Raw genomic sequence first — 21,664 nt, 5'->3', positions numbered from 1 at the left:
CTACCCGCGGGCGATCGACGGTAATTTTCCGCACGGAGCGATTGACGAGATCGGACGGGATAGATCGAAATTCGGCGTGTAGCGGGAACGCTGTGACAGCAGATTCGATCCCAGTGATCGAATCTGCTGTCGATCTAGCGGGAATCGGCCTAGTGTATGGCCAGCTTAACCACTTAACGACCGCCCCCCAGCCGATGGGCGGCGGCAAAGACCGGTCCCAAACGACCGCAATACGCCCATCGGCGGGGGGCGGCATCAGCGGCGGCTGTGCGGCGATCGCGTCATCAATGACGCGATCGCCGCCGGCAATAGGCTCCGCCCACCCTACTCGGAAACCCGCCGGCCAATCAGCAGCGCCGGCGGGTTTCAAACCTCCGCGATCCGGCCAATCAGAGTGTATAATACACTTTGTTATGGTAACAAAGTGTATTATACTGGCTGCCTCCTCCGCTGATGGTCACTCGTCGTGCGACCATCAGAGAGGACGGCAGCCATTAGCTAAGTGCTAAAAAATCACACTTTGCCCCACACAGACCCCCCGATCGCCCACCCCCAGCCCTCAGAACCCCCCCTGACCACCCCAGCACACCAGTATCTGCACCCCACCACCCACCTAAAAACCCATCAATCACTCCCTGTCACTATCTAGGGACGCTATCCTCTAGGTTAGGTCCCTAACTGCCCCCTAGGGTCCCCTGATCACCCCCCCTACCCTCAGATCCCCCCCAGACCCCCCTCCCAGACCACCCCCCTGTATGCTGTATACAGCTATATAGCTGCCTTACCCACTGATCACCTGTCTATCACCCATCTATCACCTGTCTATCACCCCTTGTCACCACCACCCATCAGCGCAGACCCTAAACTGTCCCTTGGGGGCACCTGATCACCCACCCAGACCCTCAGATTGCCCTCAGCCCCCCCCCCTGCTGATAACCTCCCCAGTGCATTGTTTACATCTATTCTCCCCTGTAATCCCTCACTGATCTCCTATCGTCACCCCCTGTGTCTGCCACCCACCAGATCAGGACCCAGTCTGCCCCGTGCGGACACCTAGTCAACCCCCCACACCCTCTGATCGCCCTCAGACCCCCCCCCCTCCCCCCCCCCCCAATCACCTTCCCAGTGCATTGTATTTGATTGTGCTGTAATTGCATTTGATTGTGCTGACATTCAATTTCATTGTGCTGACATTCAATTTAATTGTGCTGTAATTGTATTTGATTGTCCCGTGATTGTCCCGTGATTGTCCCGTGATTGGCCTGTGATTGGCTTTGATTGGCCTGTGATTGGCTTTGATTGGCCTGTGATTGGCTTTGATTGTCCCGTGATCGGCTTTGTCCCGTGATCGGCCTGTGATTGGCCTGTGATTGGCTTTGATTGTCCCGTGATTGGCTTTGATTGTGCCGTGATTGGTTTGATTGGCCTGTGATTGGCTTTGATTGTCCCGTGATTGCCTTTGATTGTCCCGTGAATTGAGTGCCCTGTGATTGGCCTGCGATTGCCTTTGATTGTCCTGTGATTGTTTCTGATTGCCTCTGATTCCCCACTCACCACCACCCCCCTGTCACTATCCTAGTGATCTAAAAACAGTGATCAGTGAAAACTGTCACTTTTTTAGTATCACTAGTGTTAGCAGTTAGGCCAGTTAGCTAGGCCCCTTTGTAAGTGTCAGTTAGTGCTCAGCCCACTGCACCACAGTCACTAATTAGCGTCATCACTGTCGCTAATCAACATTGGTACGATATAGTATCTGTAAGTGATCATTACTGATCGCAGTCAGATCTATTAGGGTCACTAGGATCCACAAAAAAAACGCAGTGTTTGCCCGATCAGGCCTGATCGTTCGCCTGCACTTGCGTTCAGCCCGCCCCACCGCAGTGACAGAATTTTTTTTCTGATCACTGCAAAAAACACTGTACAATAGCTGTGGCACTGTAAACCTCCGTTTTGATTTATTTTTTTATCAAAACTCAGTGACCACAGCTTTCTACCTCTCAAATACTCCCTTTTGCTAGGTAGGTGCTCTTTTTTTCTGGGTAGTCTCAGAGGAATACCCCCTAAATTTAGCAGCCCACCATGGCAAGAAAGGGGTATTCCGATGATGAGGTTCTCAGGTACATGGCCCAGTCGGATGAGGACGATTGGGACGCCTCATTTGATGAATCTTCCGGGTCAGAGTTTGAACCTGAATTGAGCAGTGGCTCACTGACCGATAGTGATGATGAGGTTGAGGTCCCGGCTAAAGCCAGGCGTACCACACCCCATGTTGTTGGACCGCAGGTGGCGCAGGATCAGCCTCAAGGGCAGCAGAGTGGTGTTCGTGCTGGTCTGAGATTTCATGGTGGGGCAGGCACCAGCAGCACAACATCTCCTGGACCTAGAACCAGTACTTCCGTAGACCCTGGTGAAGTGGCGAGCACCAGCATGGAAGTTGAAACTGGTTCGGTGGCACGTGCAGTAAGATCCCAGTCGCAGCCACCAAGAAGACGGGCCCGTACTACCCCTAATTTACCAGAGGTGCTGGCAAACCCAAATTGGCAATCCCCTGATTCCGCCGCACCCGTACTTCCCCCTTTCACCGCCCAGTCTGGAGTCCAGGTGGAGACAGATAATCTAGGATCGGCCCTAGACTTTTTCTATCTGTTCTTCACCCAGGATCTCTTGGACTTAATTGTGGCAGAGACCAACCGTAAGGCCACACAATATATAACCGCCAATCCGGAAAAGTTCCTTGCCCAGCCTTTTCGGTGGAAACCAGTCCAAGTTTCCGAAATGAAAATTTTTTTGGGCCTTCTCCTTCACACGGGACTAGTAAAGCAGAATGTGTTGCGGTCTTATTGGTCTACGGACCCAGCACATCATGTTCCCCTGTACTCTGCTGCCATGTCCAGGACACGATTTGAGAACATCCTGCGCTTCCTGCACTTCAATGACAACGAAACCTGTCATCGAAGTGACCACCCTGATTTTGACCGGCTCCACAAAATTCGACCCCTCATAGACCACCTGTCATCCAGATTTGCAGATGCTTATACCCCTGACCAGGACATCTGCGTAGACGAGTCCCTCATACGCTTTACCGGGCGCCTTCGCATCAAACAGTACATCCCAAACAAGCGCGCCCGGTATGGGGTGAAACTGTATAAGCTCTGTGAAAGGGCCACAGGCTATACATCTTATTTTAGGGTCTATGAGGGAAAAGACTCCAAATTGGAGCCGGTCGGATGCCCTGACTACCTGGGGAGCAGTGGAAAGGTTGTGTGGGACTTGGTGTCACCCTTGTTCCAGAAGGGGTACCATCTTTTTGTGGACAATTATTACACAAGTGTGGCCCTCTTTCAGCACTTAAAAATAGAAAAAATCCGATGCTGTGGCACCGTGCGGCCTAGTCGCCGGGGCTTCCCCCAACGGCTCATTACCACCAGACTTAAGCGGGGGCAGAGGGCCGCCTTGTGTGCTGACGACCTGCTCGCGGTGAAATGGAAGGACAAGAGGGAGGTTTACTTCCTGTCCACCATTCACGCAGACACGACAGTTGAAATTCAACGGCGAACTGAGGTCATTGAAAAACCCCTTGTCGCCCACGAGTATAATACTAACATGGGAGGGGTGGACTTCAATGACCAGAGGTTAGCGCCCTATTTAGTTTCCCGAAAAACAAGACGCTGGTATAAAAAAGTGTCTTTTTACCTCATTCAATTGGCAATTTACAACAGCTTTGTTCTCTACAGTAAGGCTGGGAGAACTGGATCGTTTATTCAATTTAATAAACAGATCATGATGGAACTCCTGTATCCAGGAGGTGCCGTGGCCCAACCCCAAGATGCAACTAGCCGGCTGCATGGAAGGCATTACGCCTATCCAATTCCGACTACCCCAGGTCAACGAATCCGAAGAAAACGCTGTCGTGTCTGCAGCAGGGCTGGAATAAGGCGTGACACCACCGTTTATTGTCCCACCTGTCCTGACCAGCCTGGCCTATGCCTAGGGGAGTGTTTTGAGAGGTACCACGAGCAGGTACACTATTAGAGAGTAGGGAACTCCACACACAGCGGTAGGCACACAAGGGTCTCTCAGTGCTATTTCACACTGCTGCGATGCGTTGGGGCAAAATGCCTAGCAAAAGTCACACTTTGCGGTCCCCCCCTACGCCGGAAGTGCTTGACTTAACGCTAGTGCATGCCTACGTTACTGCGTGGCTTCTGTGGCAATATCGATCGGCCCGGAAGTCATGTTAGTCTATGGCGACGCAGTCCATTACTAGGCCGAATGCTACTCTTGTGGTATTGTCTGAAGGTCTGTTTTGGACGATACGGTGCGGCGGGCTCGACCCACCGGATATGTCAATATGCAGTGTGAAACCAAACATCGGGTTTCCAGGGACCCTAATACACAGGGCTGCCAGAAACCTCTCCTTTCACTTGGGACAAATTGCGTAATGTATTTCGCCACAACTCTGTGCGATTTGCACTTCGCACATTGTTCCATGGGGGAGGAGAGGTTTGTCCTCGGGAGGTAAGTTAAAAAAAACAAAAAAAAACAAAAAACAGGTAAGCAAAGAAGTTAATGTTTGGTTTGCAATGTTAAGTTTTTAAGTAAAAAAGTTCAAAGGTTATTAATGTTAATGAAGTAATTGCTTTGCTGCTTGCTTGTTTTTTGGGTTTTTTTGTATTTTTTTTTCTCTTTTTCCATCCAATAACCTTCCAGGTGGACCGAGCGAACGACTAACCAGCTGCAGTACTGATGGTGCATCCTGACAGAACATTGCGCGTCTGTCAGCTTACACACAAGTCGGTGCATGCAGCGCTGCAGGACGAGATTTCTCCTCCGCAGTCAAAAAGATACGTTTGCCGAGGCATATGGGCCGAGGAGTGGTGTTGGGGATTCATATGCTTTGGCAAACACTTTGTATCAAAAAAGAACTCTGGCAATGATTTGTTCATCCACATCGGTCGGTGTGAATGGATAAATCAGGTTTGCCAGGGCATACGAGCTGGTGGGTTTGGATTTTTGGGGCGGCAGCTCCTATGTCCTGGCAGACGCCTTCCCCTCCTTTTTGTATTGTTTTGTCTTTTTTTCTTCTCTCTTTTTTTCTATCCAGACTGACCAATCAGCTGCAGCACTGATGGTGCATCCTGACAGAACATTGCGCGTCTGTCAGCTTACACACAAGTCGGTGCATGCAGCGCTGCAGGACGAGATTTCTCCTCCGCAGTCAAAAAGATACGTTTGCCGAGGCATATGGGCCGAGGAGTGGTGTTGGGGATTCATATGCTTTGGCAAACACTTTGTATCAAAAAAGAACTCTGGCAATGATTTGTTCATCCACATCGGTCGGTGTGAATGGATAAATCAGGTTTGCCAGGGCATACGAGCTGGTGGGTTTGGATTTTTGGGGCGGCAGCTCCTATGTCCTGGCAGACGCCTTCCCCTCCTTTTTGTATTGTTTTGTCTTTTTTTCTTCTCTCTTTTTTTCTATCCAGACTGACCAATCAGCTGCAGCACTGATGGTGCATCCTGACAGAACATTGCGCGTCTGTCAGCTTACACACAAGTCGGTGCATGCAGCGCTGCAGGACGAGATTTCTCCTCCGCAGTCAAAAAGATACGTTTGCCGAGGCATATGGGCCGAGGAGTGGTGTTGGGGATTCATATGCTTTGGCAAACACTTTGTATCAAAAAAGAACTCTGGCAATGATTTGTTCATCCACATCGATCGGTGTGAATGGATAAATCAGGTTTGCCAGGGCATACGAGCTGGTGGGTTTGGATTTTTGGGGCGGCAGCTCCTATGTCCTGGCAGACGCCTTCCTCCTCTCTTTTTTTTTTTTCAAATTTTTTGGCAGATATTTTTTCATCCACATTGATTGATTGTTTGACGTTCATTTTTCCTTTCAGCCCACAGTGCATTACCCTTATGCCCAATATAAGGAGTATAGCAGAAACTCCTAATACTGGCCATACATGTAATGATTGCAGAGACCCTAAAATGCCAGGACAGACCCCACGAATGATGCCATTTTGGAAAGAGGACACCCCAAAGTATTCCGTGAGGTGCATGGTGAGTTCATAGAATGTTTTATTTTTTGTCACAAGTTAGCAGAAATTGTGGTTTTTTGTTTTTTTTTCACAAAATGTCATTTTCCGCTAACTTGTGACAAAAAATAAAATTTTCTATGAACTCACCATGGCCCTCATGGAATACCTTAGCGTGTATTCTTTCCAAAATGGGGTCATTTGTGGGGTTTGTTAACTGTCCTGGCAAGTGGGCGGGGTGCTAAATTTTGAGCACCCCTGTAAAGCCTAAAGGTACTCATTGGACTCTGGGCCCCTTAGCGCAGTTAGGGTGCAAAAAAGTGCCACACATGTGGTATTGCCGAACTCGGGAGAAGTAGTATAATGTGGTTTGGGGTGTATTTTTACACATACCCATGCTGGGTGGGAGAAATACCTCTGTAAATGACAATCTTTAGATTTTTTTACACACAATTGTCCATTTACAGAGTTATTTCTCCCACCCAGCATGGGTATGTGTAAAAATACACCCCAAAACACATTGTACTACTTCTCCCGAGTACGGCGATACCACATGTGTGGCACTTTTTTGCACCCTAACTGCGCTAAAGGGCCCAAAGTCCAATGAGTATCTTTAGGATTTCACAGGTCATTTTGCGGAATTTGATTTCCAGACTACTCCTTACGGTTTAGGGCCCCTAAAATGCCAGGGCAGTATAGGAACCCCACAAATGACCCCATTTTAGAAAGAAGACACCCCAAGGTATTCCGTTAGGAGTATGGTAAGTTCACAGAAGATTTTATTTTTTGTCAAAAGTTAGCGGAAAATTGATTTTTATTGTTTTTTTCACAAAGTGTCATTTTCCACTAACTTGTGACAAAAAATAAAATCTTCTATGAACTCACCATACTCCTAACGGAATACCTTGGGGTGTCTTCTTTCTAAAATGGGGTCATTTGTGGGGTTCCTATACTGCCCTGGCATTTTAGGGGCCCTAAACCGTGAGGAGTAGTCTGGAAATCAAATTCCGCAAAATGACCTGTGAAATCCTAAAGGTACTCATTGGACTTTGGGCCCTTTAGCGCAGTTAGGGTGCAAAAAAGTGCCACACATGTGGTATTGCCGAACTCGGGAGAAGTAGTATAATGTGTTTTGGGGTGTATTTTTACACATACCCATGCTGGGTGGGAGAAATACCTCTGTAAATGACAATCTTTTGATTTTTTTACACACAATTGTCCATTTACAGAGTTATTTCTCCCACCCAGCATGGGTATGTGTAAAAATACACCCCAAAACACATTGTACTACTTCTCCCGAGTACGGCGATACCACATGTGTGGCACTTTTTTGCACCCTAACTGCGCTAAAGGGCCCAAAGTCCAATGAGTATCTTTAGGATTTCACAGGTCATTTTGCGGAATTTGATTTCCAGACTACTCCTTACGGTTTAGGGCCCCTAAAATGCCAGGGCAGTATAGGAACCCCACAAATGACCCCATTTTAGAAAGAAGACACCCCAAGGTATTCCGTTAGGAGTATGGTAAGTTCACAGAAGATTTTATTTTTTGTCAAAAGTTAGCGGAAAATTGTTTTTTATTGTTTTTTTCACAAAGTGTCATTTTCCACTAACTTGTGACAAAAAATAAAATCTTCTATGAACTCACCATACTCCTAACGGAATACCTTGGGGTGTCTTCTTTCTAAAATGGGGTCATTTGTGGGGTTCCTATACTGCCCTGGCATTTTAGGGGCCCTAAACCGTGAGGAGTAGTCTGGAAATCAAATTCCGCAAAATGACCTGTGAAATCCTAAAGGTACTCATTGGACTTTGGGCCCTTTAGCGCAGTTAGGGTGCAAAAAAGTGCCACACATGTGGTATTGCCGAACTCGGGAGAAGTAGTATAATGTGTTTTGGGGTGTATTTTTACACATACCCATGCTGGGTGGGAGAAATACCTCTGTAAATGACAATCTTTTGATTTTTTTACACACAATTGTCCATTTACAGAGTTATTTCTCCCACCCAGCATGGGTATGTGTAAAAATACACCCCAAAACACATTGTACTACTTCTCCCGAGTACGGCGATACCACATGTGTGGCACTTTTTTGCACCCTAACTGCGCTAAAGGGCCCAAAGTCCAATGAGTATCTTTAGGATTTCACAGGTCATTTTGCGGAATTTGATTTCCAGACTACTCCTTACGGTTTAGGGCCCCTAAAATGCCAGGGCAGTATAGGAACCCCACAAATGACCCCATTTTAGAAAGAAGACACCCCAAGGTATTCCGTTAGGAGTATGGTAAGTTCATAGAAGATTTTATTTTTTGTCAAAAGTTAGCGGAAAATTGATTTTTATTGTTTTTTTCCACAAAGTGTCATTTTCCACTAACTTGTGCCAAAAAATAAAATCTTCTATGAACTCACCATACTCCTAACGGAATACCTTGGGGTGTCTTCTTTCTAAAATGGGGTCATTTGTGGGGTTCCTATACTGCCCTGGCATTTTAGGGGCCCTAAACCGTGAGGAGTAGTCTGGAAATCAAATTCCGCAAAATGACCTGTGAAATCCTAAAGGTACTCATTGGACTTTGGGCCCTTTAGCGCAGTTAGGGTGCAAAAAAGTGCCACACATGTGGTATTGCCGTACTCGGGAGAAGTAGTATAATGTGTTTTGGGTTGTATTTTTACACATACCCATGCTGGGTGGGAGAAATACCTCTGTAAATGACAATCTTTAGATTTTTTTACACACAATTGTCCATTTACAGAGTTATTTCTCCCACCCAGCATGGGTATGTGTAAAAATACACCCCAAAACACATTGTACTACTTCTCCCGAGTACGGCGATACCACATGTGTGGCACTTTTTTGCACCCTAACTGCGCTAAAGGGCCCAAAGTCCAATGAGTATCTTTAGGATTTCACAGGTCATTTTGCGGAATTTGATTTCCAGACTACTCCTCACGGTTTAGGGCCCCTAAAATGCCAGGGCAGTATAGGAACCCCACAAATGACCCCATTTTAGAAAGAAGACACCCCAAGGTATTCCGTTAGGAGTATGGTAAGTTCATAGAAGATTTTATTTTTTGGCACAAGTTAGTGGAAAATGACACTTTGTGAAAAAAACAATAAAAATCAATTTTCCGCTAACTTTTGACAAAAAATAAAATCTTCTATGAACTCACCATACTCCTAACGGAATACCTTGGGGTGTCTTCTTTCTAAAATGGGGTCATTTGTGGGGTTCCTATACTGCCCTGGCATTTTAGGGGCCCTAAACCGTGAGGAGTAGTCTGGAAATCAAATTCCGCAAAATGACCTGTGAAATCCTAAAGGTACTCATTGGACTTTGGGCCCTTTAGCGCAGTTAGGGTGCAAAAAAGTGCCACACATGTGGTATCGCCGTACTCGGGAGAAGTAGTATAATGTGTTTTGGGGTGTATTTTTACACATACCCATGCTGGGTGGGAGAAATAACTCTGTAAATGGACAATTGTGTGTAAAAAAAGTGAAAACATTGTCATTTACAGAGATATTTCTCCCACCCAGCATGGGTATGTGTAAAAATACACCCCAAAACACATTATAGTACTTCTACTGAGTATGGCAATACCACATGTGTGGCACTTTTTTGCAGCCTAACTGCGCTAAGGGGTCCAAAGTCCAATGAGCACCTTTAGGCTTTACAGGGGTGCTTACAATTTAGCACCCCCCAAAATGTCAGGACAGTAAACACACCCCACAAATGACCCCATTTTGGAAAGTAGACACTTCAAGGTATTCAGAGAGGAGCATAGTGAGTCCGTGGCAGATTTCATTTTTTTTTGTCGCAAGTTAGCAGAAATGGAAACTTTTTTTTTTTTTTTTTTTTGTCACAAAGTGTCATTTTCCGCTTACTTGTGACAAAAAATAATATCTTCTATGAACTCACTATGCCTCTCAGTGAATACTTTGGGATGTCTTCTTTCCAAAATGGGGTCATTTGGGGGGTATTTATACTATCCTGGAATTCTAGCCCCTCATGAAACATGACAGGGGGTCAGAAAAGTCATAGATGCTTGAAAATGGGAAAATTCACTTTTTGCACCATAGTTTGTAAACGCTATAACTTTTACCCAAACCAATAAATATACACTGAATGTTTTTTTTTTTATCAAAAACATGTTTGTCCACATTTTTCGCGCTGCATGTATACAGAAATTTTACTTTATTTGAAAAATGTCAGCACAGAAAGTTAAAAAAATCATTTTTTTGCCAAAATTCATGTCTTTTTTGCTGAATATAATAAAAAGTAAAAATCGCAGGAGCAATCAAATCGCACCAAAAGAAAGCTTTATTAGTGACAAGAAAAGGAGCCAAAATTCATTTAGGTGGTAGGTTGTATGAGCGAGCAATAAACCGTGAAAGCTGCAGTGGTCTGAATGGAAAAAAAGTGGCCGGTCCTTAAGGGGCGAAAAGACTGTGGTCCCGAAGTGGTTAAGTTTCTTAAGATTTACAATCAACAGTCAGTCTCATTTTTGCTGCATCAGTCCTTTACGCCCCATACACACACTCAAGTCAACAGCGGTCGTTTAGGCTCTCATAACTTTGATTTCGATTCACTTAAAGAAAATCTCCTTCTATTGTTCAAGCAGTTGATAAGACTGATAAAAAAGTCAATTTAGCATTCAATTGACTTTTCATCAATCTTATCATTTGTTAGTACAATAGCAAGAGATGTATGTATTTTAAAGGTAACTTTTTGCGGATCACTATTTTATTTTATTTTTTTTTGCAGACAATGTTACAAGGGGCATATGACAAGGGGAAGAGGGAGGAGAAGAGGGCTGTGATGGAGAATCTCCAGCACGACCTGCGGACAAAGTTCAACCGCATGTGGTCGGTGAAGAAGATTCAAACAATGTGAAGCGACTTCAAGTCGAAGACGCCACGTGCGGTTGCCAAAATGAGGCACGAGCTTCGGAGATGTAAGTAAATCATTTGTTTTTTATATATGTAGCGGGATGTGTAAGTTTTTTCAACCTTGTCAATCCTCACGATTTTCCAGTATAACAAATTGGAGTTGTTACGATAAAAATGAGAGTTACATACCCAATAGGAGACACACGCCTTTCTACCTACTATTAGAAAAGTGAAATTAATTTTATTGGATTTAAAGTCATTTTACATCAGTTGTTTCAACTCAATGGAGCAAGTGCATAATTGTGCACATTGGTAAAAATGAATGAAATCAATATGTTGTATATCCTCCTTTTGCCCTATTTGTGGATTGTAAACTGTACCTGTACTTTCCAATGACTGTCTGGAAGCTGTTGTAAGGTGTTTTGGAACATTGCTGTTTAGAAAACGTCTGTAGATCAGTCAGGTTTGATGGTCTCCAAGAATGGACAGCTCTCTTTAAATCACAACATTGAATTTCAATTCTATTGCAGTCTGGGGAGTTGGGACTAAGATGGCCATTCCAGAACGTTGTAATTATTCCTAAGCATTAATGTATTAGCGGATTTTGAGCAGTGTTTACGGTCGTTGTCTTTCTTAAAGATCCAGCCAAGGTGCATGTACCTATTTCTTACTTTTTCCTGGACATTGGTCTCCTCAATCTGCTGATACTGAGTGGAAGCCATGCGTCCCTCAACTTTTGCTACATTCCCAGTCCCACTCCCTGCACTGGCCGCACACCCTCACACTATAAACCACAACATTGAATTTCAATTCTATTGCAGTCTGGGGAGTCGGGACTAAGATGGCCATTCCAGAACGTTGTAATTATTCCTCAGCATTAATGTATTAGCGGATTTTGAGCAGTGTTTACGGTCGTTGTCTTTCTTAAAGATCCAGCCAAGATGCATGTACCTATTTCTTACTTTTTCCTGGACATTGGTATCCTCAATCTGCTGATACTGAGTGGAAGCCATGCGTCCCTCAACTTTTGCTACATTCCCAGTCCCACTCCCTGCACTGGCCGCACACCCTCACACTATAAACCATATGTAACTGTAGGTAGCATGTTTTTTTTTTTTTTGTGTGGAAATGCTGTGTTTTGTTTCCTCCATTCATAACGCCCCTCTTTGCACAGGAAATGTAAAGAGATTAACAAGGTTTAACAAACTTTGACATTTTACTAAACATTGTAAGATGTTGCCAAATTTTTTTTATAATGTTCAATATGACTGTATAAATGACGTAAAACTATTTTATAGGTTTGATAATGTGTATCAGTGGTTTTATGTACTTATTGTTATGCAATGCACTGTAACTTTAGGTAATATCTTCTTCCATCTTTTTTTTTAAACAATCTCACATTATTTTTTAGTTGATCGGTCTGCAGGACGCAGGCGGGCCCGTTCAGCCTCTGCTCCTCCCTTTTCCCGCAATGCTGACCCCAGCCAGGATCCTCCGATGGCTCTACCCCCTGCAGATGCTGAGGCTGGACCTAGCAGCAGAGGGAAAAGCAGGCAGCGTCGGCGACTGCGTTCGCGCAGCCAGTCTGTGGCATGTAAGTATTTTTTCACAAAGTTGTAACATTAATCAAATGACAGTGGTACGTCTCTTAGCAGATTAGTAAATCATGGATTTTTCACTGAACACAGTCGTGGTTTTTTTTTTTTTTTTCAGTAAAAAAAAAGAAAGAATGATACCATGTTTTCTTTTTACCTTAGCCTCTATCTCTATGCGAAGGCGCAGCCGCCGATGGTCACGGGCACGGCAACAAAGTCCCAGCAGGCCAGAAGCTGGTGCAGCTGAGTGTAAGTAAAATGTATTGTTGTCTGGAATCGGTCCGTCTCCACAATCTTCCTCAGGGTCCGGTCACCTCTTGTCGTTGTGCAGCGTTTTCTGCAACACTTTTTCCTTCCCACAGACTTCCCACTGAGGTGCCTTGATACAGCACTCTGGGAACAGCATATTCGTTCGGAAATGTCTTTCTGTGTCTTACCCTCTAGCTTGAGGGTGTCAATGATGGCCTTCTGGACAGCAGTCAGGTCGCCAGTCTTACCCATGATTGCGGTTTTGAGTAATAAACCAGGCTGGGAGTTTTTAAAAGCCTCAGGAATCTTTTGCAGTTGTTTAGAGTAAATTAGTTGATTCTGATGATTAGGTTAATAGGTCCTTTTAGAGAACCTTTTCATGATATGCTAATTTTTTGAGATAGGAATTTTTGATATTCATGAGATGTATGCCAAAAGCATCAATATGAAAACAATAAAAATGCTTCAACTACCTCAGTTGTGTGTAATGAATCTAAAATATATGGAAGTCTAATGTTTATCAGTAAAAAAAAGAACTTATCACAATATGCTATTTTTTGGAGAAGGACCTGTATTGTGTAGTGTATGTATTGCAGTCTAGGGCCTACTTAGGGTTAAGCTAAGTAACTTAGTTGTAATTTTTGGGGGGATGTGTGAGGAAATCTGAGTGCCCGGAGGAACTACATGCATAAACAGCGAATACATACAAACTTATTTCTGATGTTGACATGCCTGGGATTCAAAATGTTGCAAGGAAAGAGCAGTAACCAGTATGCCACCGTAATGCCCAATTTGATTATTCTGCCAGTGATTATGTCCATATTACTATTTACTACTAGTGTATGATTCCAAAATATGAAGTAAGCCTATGCTTTAATTTCACAAGTCTAAAGGAAGGTTTATTCCAATCTTTCTATAAATCATTTTGCATACTGGGGTGACCTTCTACTTCCCATAGCACTGCCCGCTGTGTAGATACATATCATTATGAAATGCAAAATAATTAAGAGTCAATATATAGTTTAACTTGATAAATTGGTGCGTGGGCTCTGTTTGTAGAACATAAAGCTGAAAAAAATATTGTCAACCTGCTTTACTATCCTTGTGTGTAATGGTACTATAAAGGTATACAACATACATACAATATTTTCTACAACGTTTGTGTGTGTTGTTTTGATTAAAGTGAGACACAACGCTGTTGGCAGTGATATCTTTCTTTACTTTTTTTACAACAAGGAGTTATAAATCCAGATGAAACCATTTGTTGTCTAATTTCGAGATGAGTAAACACTCCAGTGAACTTTCGGCTAATAAAAAGCCTTCGTCGGACTTGTTTCCTGCCAAAAATGAAAAACCTAGCTTATATACACTGACATACAGTGGATAAACATTCTTTCACATACATAAATGTAATTAGATGTCTTCAGTGTTACGCAGGAAGGAAGCTTTGCCAGGAATCCTGGCTTCATTGATAAGATCAATGGTTCCCTCAATATAACATAAAGTATACTCTGGTGATGGGGAGACATTGTAAATGGTGAGTTTAAATTGTAACTGGGCTGCTTACATGCACCTTTAATTGTAAGCCACAGAGATTTGTGGCATTTGAAACCAGTACCTAAAAGCAAATTAAATGATTAGTGACAGTACACACCATCTTACATAGCATATGGAAAAAAAACAACAACAAAAAACTAAAAATTAACAGAATTGTTGAATATAAATCCATCGTACCAGCACATGATTCTTGTTTAAACCATGTTGTACAGTTTTGAACCACTGAGTTTCTTGTGTAAGTCTCATGTTTTCCAATTTGAAGCCACTCAATAATACAGTGGATGTTATTTTCTGTAAGCTGTGTTTTTCATTTTTTGTCAGGTACCAGTCCGACATAGTCTTTTTAGAGACCGAAAGCTCACTGGTTGCTCATCTGTAAATTAGCTAATAAATGGTATCATCTGGATGAAATACTCCTTGCTTTTATTGATTGCTAACACGGTACAACACTCTACTGCTTTTAACTGTTGGTCCACATTATTGTTCATGCATAGTGTAATCTTGACATTTTTTACATCTTTTCATTTATAGGTTCTGAAACTGTGGACGCCAGAATGAAAGACCTGGAGGAACAACTGCAGGGTCTGACTTCCACTGTGGCACAACTGCAACAGTTGAAGTCAGACCTTGAAACCAGGCTAGAACAGCAGAGGGCGGAATACGAAGACAGGCTGCAGCAGCAAGAAGCTGTTTTTCAGCAGCATGTTGCTGCAATGCAGCAATAAAACCTTGAATTGGAAGCTGAAATTGAATCCCAACGGCAAAGATTATTGACTTTCAGGGAGGAGGCAGAGCAGCTGCATGAATATTTTGGTCAACTAGCAGGAAAACGAAGGTTTTGAGAAGATCCTAGTGAGATTCCTCACTCCTGATTGAATACACTGGCTTGCAAAAGCATTCTGCCCCCTTGAAGTTTTCCACATTTTGTCACATTACTGCCACAAACATGAATCAATTTTAGTGGAATTCAACGTGAAAGACCAATACAAAGTGGTGTACACGTGAGAAGTTGAACTAAAATAATACATGATTCCAAACATTTTTTACAAATAAATAACTGCAAAGATGGGTGTGCGTAATTATTCAGCCCCCCTGAGTCAATACTTTGTAGAATCACATTTTGCTGCAATTACAGCTGCCAGTCTTTTAGGGTATGTCACTACCAGCTTTGCACATCTAGAGACTGAAATCCTTGCCCATTCTTCTTTGCAAAACAGCTCCAGCTCAGTCAGATTAGATGGACAGCATTTGTAAACAGCAGTTTTCAGATCTTGCCACAGATTTTTTATTGGATTTAGATCTGGACTTTGGCTGGGCCATTCTAATACATGGATATGTATTTCTCTCAACCATTCCATTGTTGCCCTGGCTTTATGTTTAGGGTCGTTGTCCTGCTGGAAGGTGAACCTCTGCCCCAGTCTCAAGTCTTTTGCAGTCTCCAAGAGGTTTTCTTCCAAGATTGCCCTGTATTTGGCTTCATCCATCTTCCCATCATCAACTCTGACCAGCTTCCCTGTCCCTCCCTGCAGAAGAGAAGCAGTCCTACAGCATCATGGTGCCAGCATATTTGACAGTAGGGCATCGTGAGTCCACAGTGATGTGCAGAGTTAGTTAGTTAGGCAATGCCTATGGCCAACTGAGTGCACTCAGACCAAAGGTTGCTGAATAAGTAAGCACATCAAAGTTTGCAGTTATTTACCTTGTATAAGTGTTTAGAATCACGTATGATTTCCGTTCGACCTCTCACGTCACATGTACACTACTTTGTATTGGTCTTTTAAAATTGATTCATGTTTATGGCAGTATTATAAAATTTTGAAAACTTCAAGGGACATGTATACTATAACTAATCTTATTAGAGGTGGTGTACAGTAGTGTGCTTCTGTTTTAAGAAGGCATATGTCGGCCTAGCAATATTGTGGTAGGGCATTTTTTTTTAGACTAACAGTTTGGACACACCTTCTCATTTAAAGAGTTTTCTTTATTTTCATGACTATAAACATTTTAGAATCTCACTGAAGGCATCCAAACTATGATTTAAAGAGTAACTGTCAGGCTGCAAAAGCTAATTTAAACCTCTATTGTCCTGTGTTAGAAGTTTAGAAGGAAGCCAAAAAGGCAATACTGAAGTTAAAAATCTCTCTTACTTTGATGTTTCCTGAACAGCAAACCTCTATATTTCCAAGCTCCTAAGGAGGCAGGCAGGCCGCATAACAGATACTGCAAAGCATTCTGGGGCTCCTTCTTCTCCCCACTGCACTCCCTTGGTCCTCCCCTTCATTTCCCTATCCCGCCCTAAGGCTGCTTTCACAGTGAGAAGTTACAGGCGCATGTTACAGCAGCTTATAACTTGCAGCTAAGCTCACAACACTGAAAAATCAATGTGCTGTTCACAGGGCACATGTTCGGCTACAGCATACTGCAGGAGTCCGCTATTGTTCCTAGCCACATGGCAAATTAATATCCACTGCACAGTAGTGTTCTCCGGATCATGAACCATTAGGATCTTTCATCCTGATCTTTTTTGTGAGTCAAATCATCAGGAAGCAAGGTGAGGAAGGCTATTACATCACAATTGGCTTCATACAAGACAGACAAACATGGAACCTGCCATGAGCTGTCAGGAGCATCATTCTCTGCACATACTATATAAAAAATCAGAGAAATGCAAAAGTGGACAGTGAAATGCATATGTAATGTAAGTACAGCCAATATTTAGCAACTGATATATATGTTGTTTTTCTCCGGAGCAGATAATAATGGCGCACAGCACGCAGGTAAAATAAAGGCGCCGCATGCAATTACCGTATTAAACGCTATTTAGCGTTTTGAATGATACAAAATGGTGCAGGTTATTTAAAACTCTATTTATCGTTTTAATCAAAGTGCGCTGCAGCTTACCCCTCCTGCTTGTTGTGAAGCCCTGTCAATGCATTGGCAGACTTTCTAGGATGATCGGCTCAGCAAGTGCCTGCAGCCGGGATGATTGCAGAGGCTGGGCTGTGCGCTGATAGCCCCACAGTTCTGGTGCTGTTACCGCTCCTCTGCCTGAGCAGCTTGCACTGTGCTCCATGATTTTTGGTCAGGCCGAGGAATGGTAACAGCACCGGAACTGTGAACTTCAAGAGGTGGTCACATGAAATGGTCTTCCAACAGTCTTGAAGGAGTTCCCAGAGATGCTTACGACCTGTCGGCCCTTTTGAATTCACTCTGTGGTTGGGTTTAGGTCTGGTGACTGTGGAGGCTAGGTAATCTTGCACAGCACCCCCTCAATCTCCTTTCTGGTCAAATTGCCCTTACACAACCTGGAGTTGTGTTTGTGGCCATTGTCCTGTGCAAAAATAAATGATGGTCCAAATAAATGCAATCCGGATGAAATAGCATGCTGCTTCACGATGCTGTGGTAGCCAAGCTGCTTCAGTATGCATTCAATGTTGAATAAATTCCTAACTCTGTCACCACCAGCAAATCACCCCCACACCATCACACCTCATCCTGCATGCTTCACGGTGGGAACCAGGCATGTTGTCGATACCATCCGTTTACCTTTTCTGCGTTGCACAAAGACATGGTTGGAACCAAAAATCTCAAAATTGGACTCATCAGACCAAAGTAAAGATTTCCAGCTTGTTCGGTAAGCCAGCACCTATTCAGTAGGAGACCTTAGGCAAGTCTCCCTAACACTGCTACTGCCTATAGAGCGCGTCCTAGTGGCTGCAGCTCTGGTCGCTTTGAGTCCGCCAGGAGAAAAGCGTGATATAAATGTTATTTGTCTAGTCTTGTCTTGTCTTGTCTTCCATTGGTCAAATTTAAATGCCTTGTGCTCTTTAGCCAAAACAAGTCTCTCCTGCTTGTTGCCTGTCCGACTCCTTAGCAGCAGTGCTTTCCTAGCAGATATTCTTCCATGAAGGCCTGAGTCACACAGTCTCCTCTGAACAGTTGTTCTAGAGATGTGTCTGCTGCTAGAACTCTGTGTGGCATTCACTGGTGTCAGAATCAGAATCAGAATCAGAATCAGTTTATTCGCCGAGTACGACAGGCATCGCACCCGGAATTTTTTGTGGTACACACGGCATAGAAAAGTTTACACACTGCATAGAAAAAGTTTACACACGGCATAGAAAAAAAAAAACTTTGTTACATGTGGAAGGGGCATTTAGACAATAGACAGACAGAGATATAGAGAATGCAAGATAAAACTAATAATAACAACTATATTGTTTGAGCAGCAGCGAGATTATATAACAGGCATAACTTGATAAAGGGTGCCACTTGATTTGGGCCGCAGTGCGAGACTATCATGTTTCGCGAGGGTGGTAGCTCGAGTTCAGCAGGCGGATGGCCTGGGGGAAGAATGTATTTAAATGTCTGGTGGTCTTGGTAGGGATGGATCTGTAGCGGCGACCTAAAGGCAGGCGGTCAAAGTAGCGACTGCTGGGGTGGGAGGGGTCGTTCCGTATTTTATTTGCTCTCGACCACAGTCTGGAGGTGTGTAGGAGGTCCAGAGGTGGAAGGGATGACCCAATGATTCTCTCTGTGGTATTTATTACTCTCTGGAGCTTGAGTCTGTCGCTCGCAGTGGCGCCTGCATACCATACGACTATGGAGGAGCAAAGTATAGACTCAATGGTGGCAGTGTAAAAAGCTGTCATCAGTTCCCGCGGCATCCCAAATTTCCTCAGCTGCCTCAGGAAGAATAGCCTCTGCTGGGCCTTCTTCTGAACCTTGGTGGTGTTCTCAGACCACTTCAAGTCATTGGTGATAGTGGCACCTAGAAAGCGGACACTCGACACCCTGGAGACGTCGGTGCCTTCAATGGAGACTGGGTCGAGTGTGTGGGGGAGCCTTCTGAAATCCACTATCAGCTCAACTGTCTTTGCCGCGTTAAGTACAAGCTGGTTGTCTTTGCACCACCTGGAGATACGTTCAATCTCATTCCGGTATGCATGTTCACCGTCGCTTCCAATAAGCCCCAGGATGGTGGTGTCATCTGCAAATTTAATGACCTTGACCGAGTTGTCAGCTGATGTGCACTTGTTAGTGTAAAGGGAAAACAGGATTGGGGACAGTACGCACCCTTGCGGGGCACCTGTGTTTGTAGTTCTTTCCTGTGAGGAGCAGCTGCCAAGCTTCACCAGTTGCGTCCTGTTTGTTAGGAAGTCCCTGATCCAGGAGCACAGAGTGTGGTCAAGACCGAGTTGCAGCAGATTGTCGTATAGGATGTTTGGGCAGATTGTATTGAAGGCCGAGCTGAAGTCGAGGAAGAGGATCCTGGCGTAGGTGTCAGGGCCATCGAGGTGTTCGGCGGTGTATGTCAGAGCAATGTTTATGGCGTCCTCGATGGACCTGTTTGCCCTGTACGCAAACTGAAGTGGGTCCAGGAGGGAGTCAGTGGCTCGCTTGAGGTGAGAGAGGACCAGTCTTTCCAGGACCTTCATGATAGTGGGAGTAAGGGCTACGGGCCTGTAGTTGTTGAGATCACAGATGCCCGGCTTCTTGGGGACCGGAATAATCGTGGATTTTTTAAGGCAGGCGGGAACTTTGCCCTCCTTCAGTGATTTGCTAAAAAGGGAGGAGAGAACAGGAGTGAGCTGGGTTGCGCAGGTTTTCAGGCAGTTTGATGACACGCCATCCGGGCCCGAGGCCTTCCTGGGGTTGAGCCTCCGGAGGTGTTTCAGGACGTCAGCTTCAAAGACTAGTAGCGGAGCTGAGACCGGTGGCCCCTCTGGTGGGGTTGCTTGTGTCCCGAGTGAGGTGGGTTTCTTCTCGAATCTGCAATAGAACTCACTGAGTTGCTCGGCAAGGTCTGTGCTAGGTGGTGCGTGCTGAGGGGGAGGTTTTAGGTTAGTGTCTGCCCTTAAGCCTTTCCAGACGTCGCGTGGATTGTTAGACTGGAGGCTGAGACGCAGCTTGTTTGAGTAGTTCCTCTTCGCTACTTTTAGTTCACGGTTGAGGGTGTTCCTGGCCTCTCTGAACTCTTCAGGGGTGCCGGATTTGTGGGCTTCTGCCTTGAGTTTCCAGAGCCGGTGTAGCTTGCCGTTGAACCACGGCTTGCTGTTGGGGAAGACTTTGAAGGTCTTCGTTGGGATGCATGTCTCCTCGCAGAAGCTGATGTAGGATGTAACATTTCCAGCCCATTCCTCCAGACAAGGTGACTCCAGGGTAGACCAGTTGGTACATTCGAAACAGGCCTGAAGTTGCTGCTTCGCTTCCTCTGTCCATTTCTTGACAGTCCTTAGGGCTGGTTTAGTGGTCGTAAGCTGCCTTCTGTAGGTGGGGAGCAGGTGGATGAGGCAGTGGTCAGAGTTGCCCGGGGCAGCCCATGGAGTAGCTTTGTATGCATCCTTGAGCACAGTGTAGCAGTGATCAAGGGTGTTCGCCTTCCTGGTGGGGCACGTTATGTGCTGTCTGTAGCGGGGCAGCTCCTGACGGAGGTTGGCTTTGTTGAAATCTCCCAGGATGATGAAAAGGGAGTCCGGGAGGGATGTCTCCCACCGTGTGATGGAGTCACATAGCTTGCGGAGGGCAGTTGAGGTATTGGCGTCAGGAGGGATGTATACCGCGACCAGGACGAAGGAGGAGAACTCTCTGGGGGAGTACACAGGCCTGCAGTTTATGATGAGGAGCTCGACATCCGGAGTGCAATATTTGAGCAGGGTGGTGGTGCTTGTGCACCAAGCGGTGCTGATGTAGAGGCAGATGCCCCCACCTTTACTTTTACCGGATAGGGACAGATCGCGATCCGCTCAGATGAGGCTGTATCCTGGAAGAAGAAGAGTGTTTTCTGGGATGCTGTCTTTCAGCCAGGTCTCTGTGAAGCAGAGGATCGGTGTGCACCCCTCAAGCTCATGTTTGCTGCCGAGCAGAATAAGCAGTTCGTCCAGCTTGTTAGGGAGGGATTGGACATTTGCTAGTAGGATGGCGGGGAGGGGTGTGCACAGTCCTCTCCTTTTGAGTCGCACAAGTGCACCTGACCTACAACCCCTGTAGCGACGTTTGTTAGTAGCCCCCTTGGTGGCTCTGGTGAGGTGGTCGAGGTGGGCACAGACTGTGTCCCACAGGACCGGAGCTGCGTCTATTCCTCTGGCAGCATGGACCTCCCATTCCAGAAGTTTCTCCCGGGAATAGGTGATGATGTGCTGCTCTGGAGGGGAGTTTGGTCTCTGCGGGACGTGGCTAGTGTGGCCCCACTTGACCTGGCTGGTGGTGCAATCGTGGGGGTTGCCAGTGGGTATAGCCATTTGGTGCTGCGGTTGGGATGTGTTTTGCAGGTGCTTGCTCCGCCCACTTTTCCTAACCCTAACACACAATTAATAAATTACTCAATGACCAAGT

The sequence above is a fragment of the Hyperolius riggenbachi genome, chromosome 1, assembly GCF_040937935.1.
Source record: "Hyperolius riggenbachi isolate aHypRig1 chromosome 1, aHypRig1.pri, whole genome shotgun sequence".
NCBI lineage: Eukaryota > Metazoa > Chordata > Amphibia > Anura > Hyperoliidae > Hyperolius > Hyperolius riggenbachi.
Note: the sequence above shows the minus strand (reverse complement) of the source record.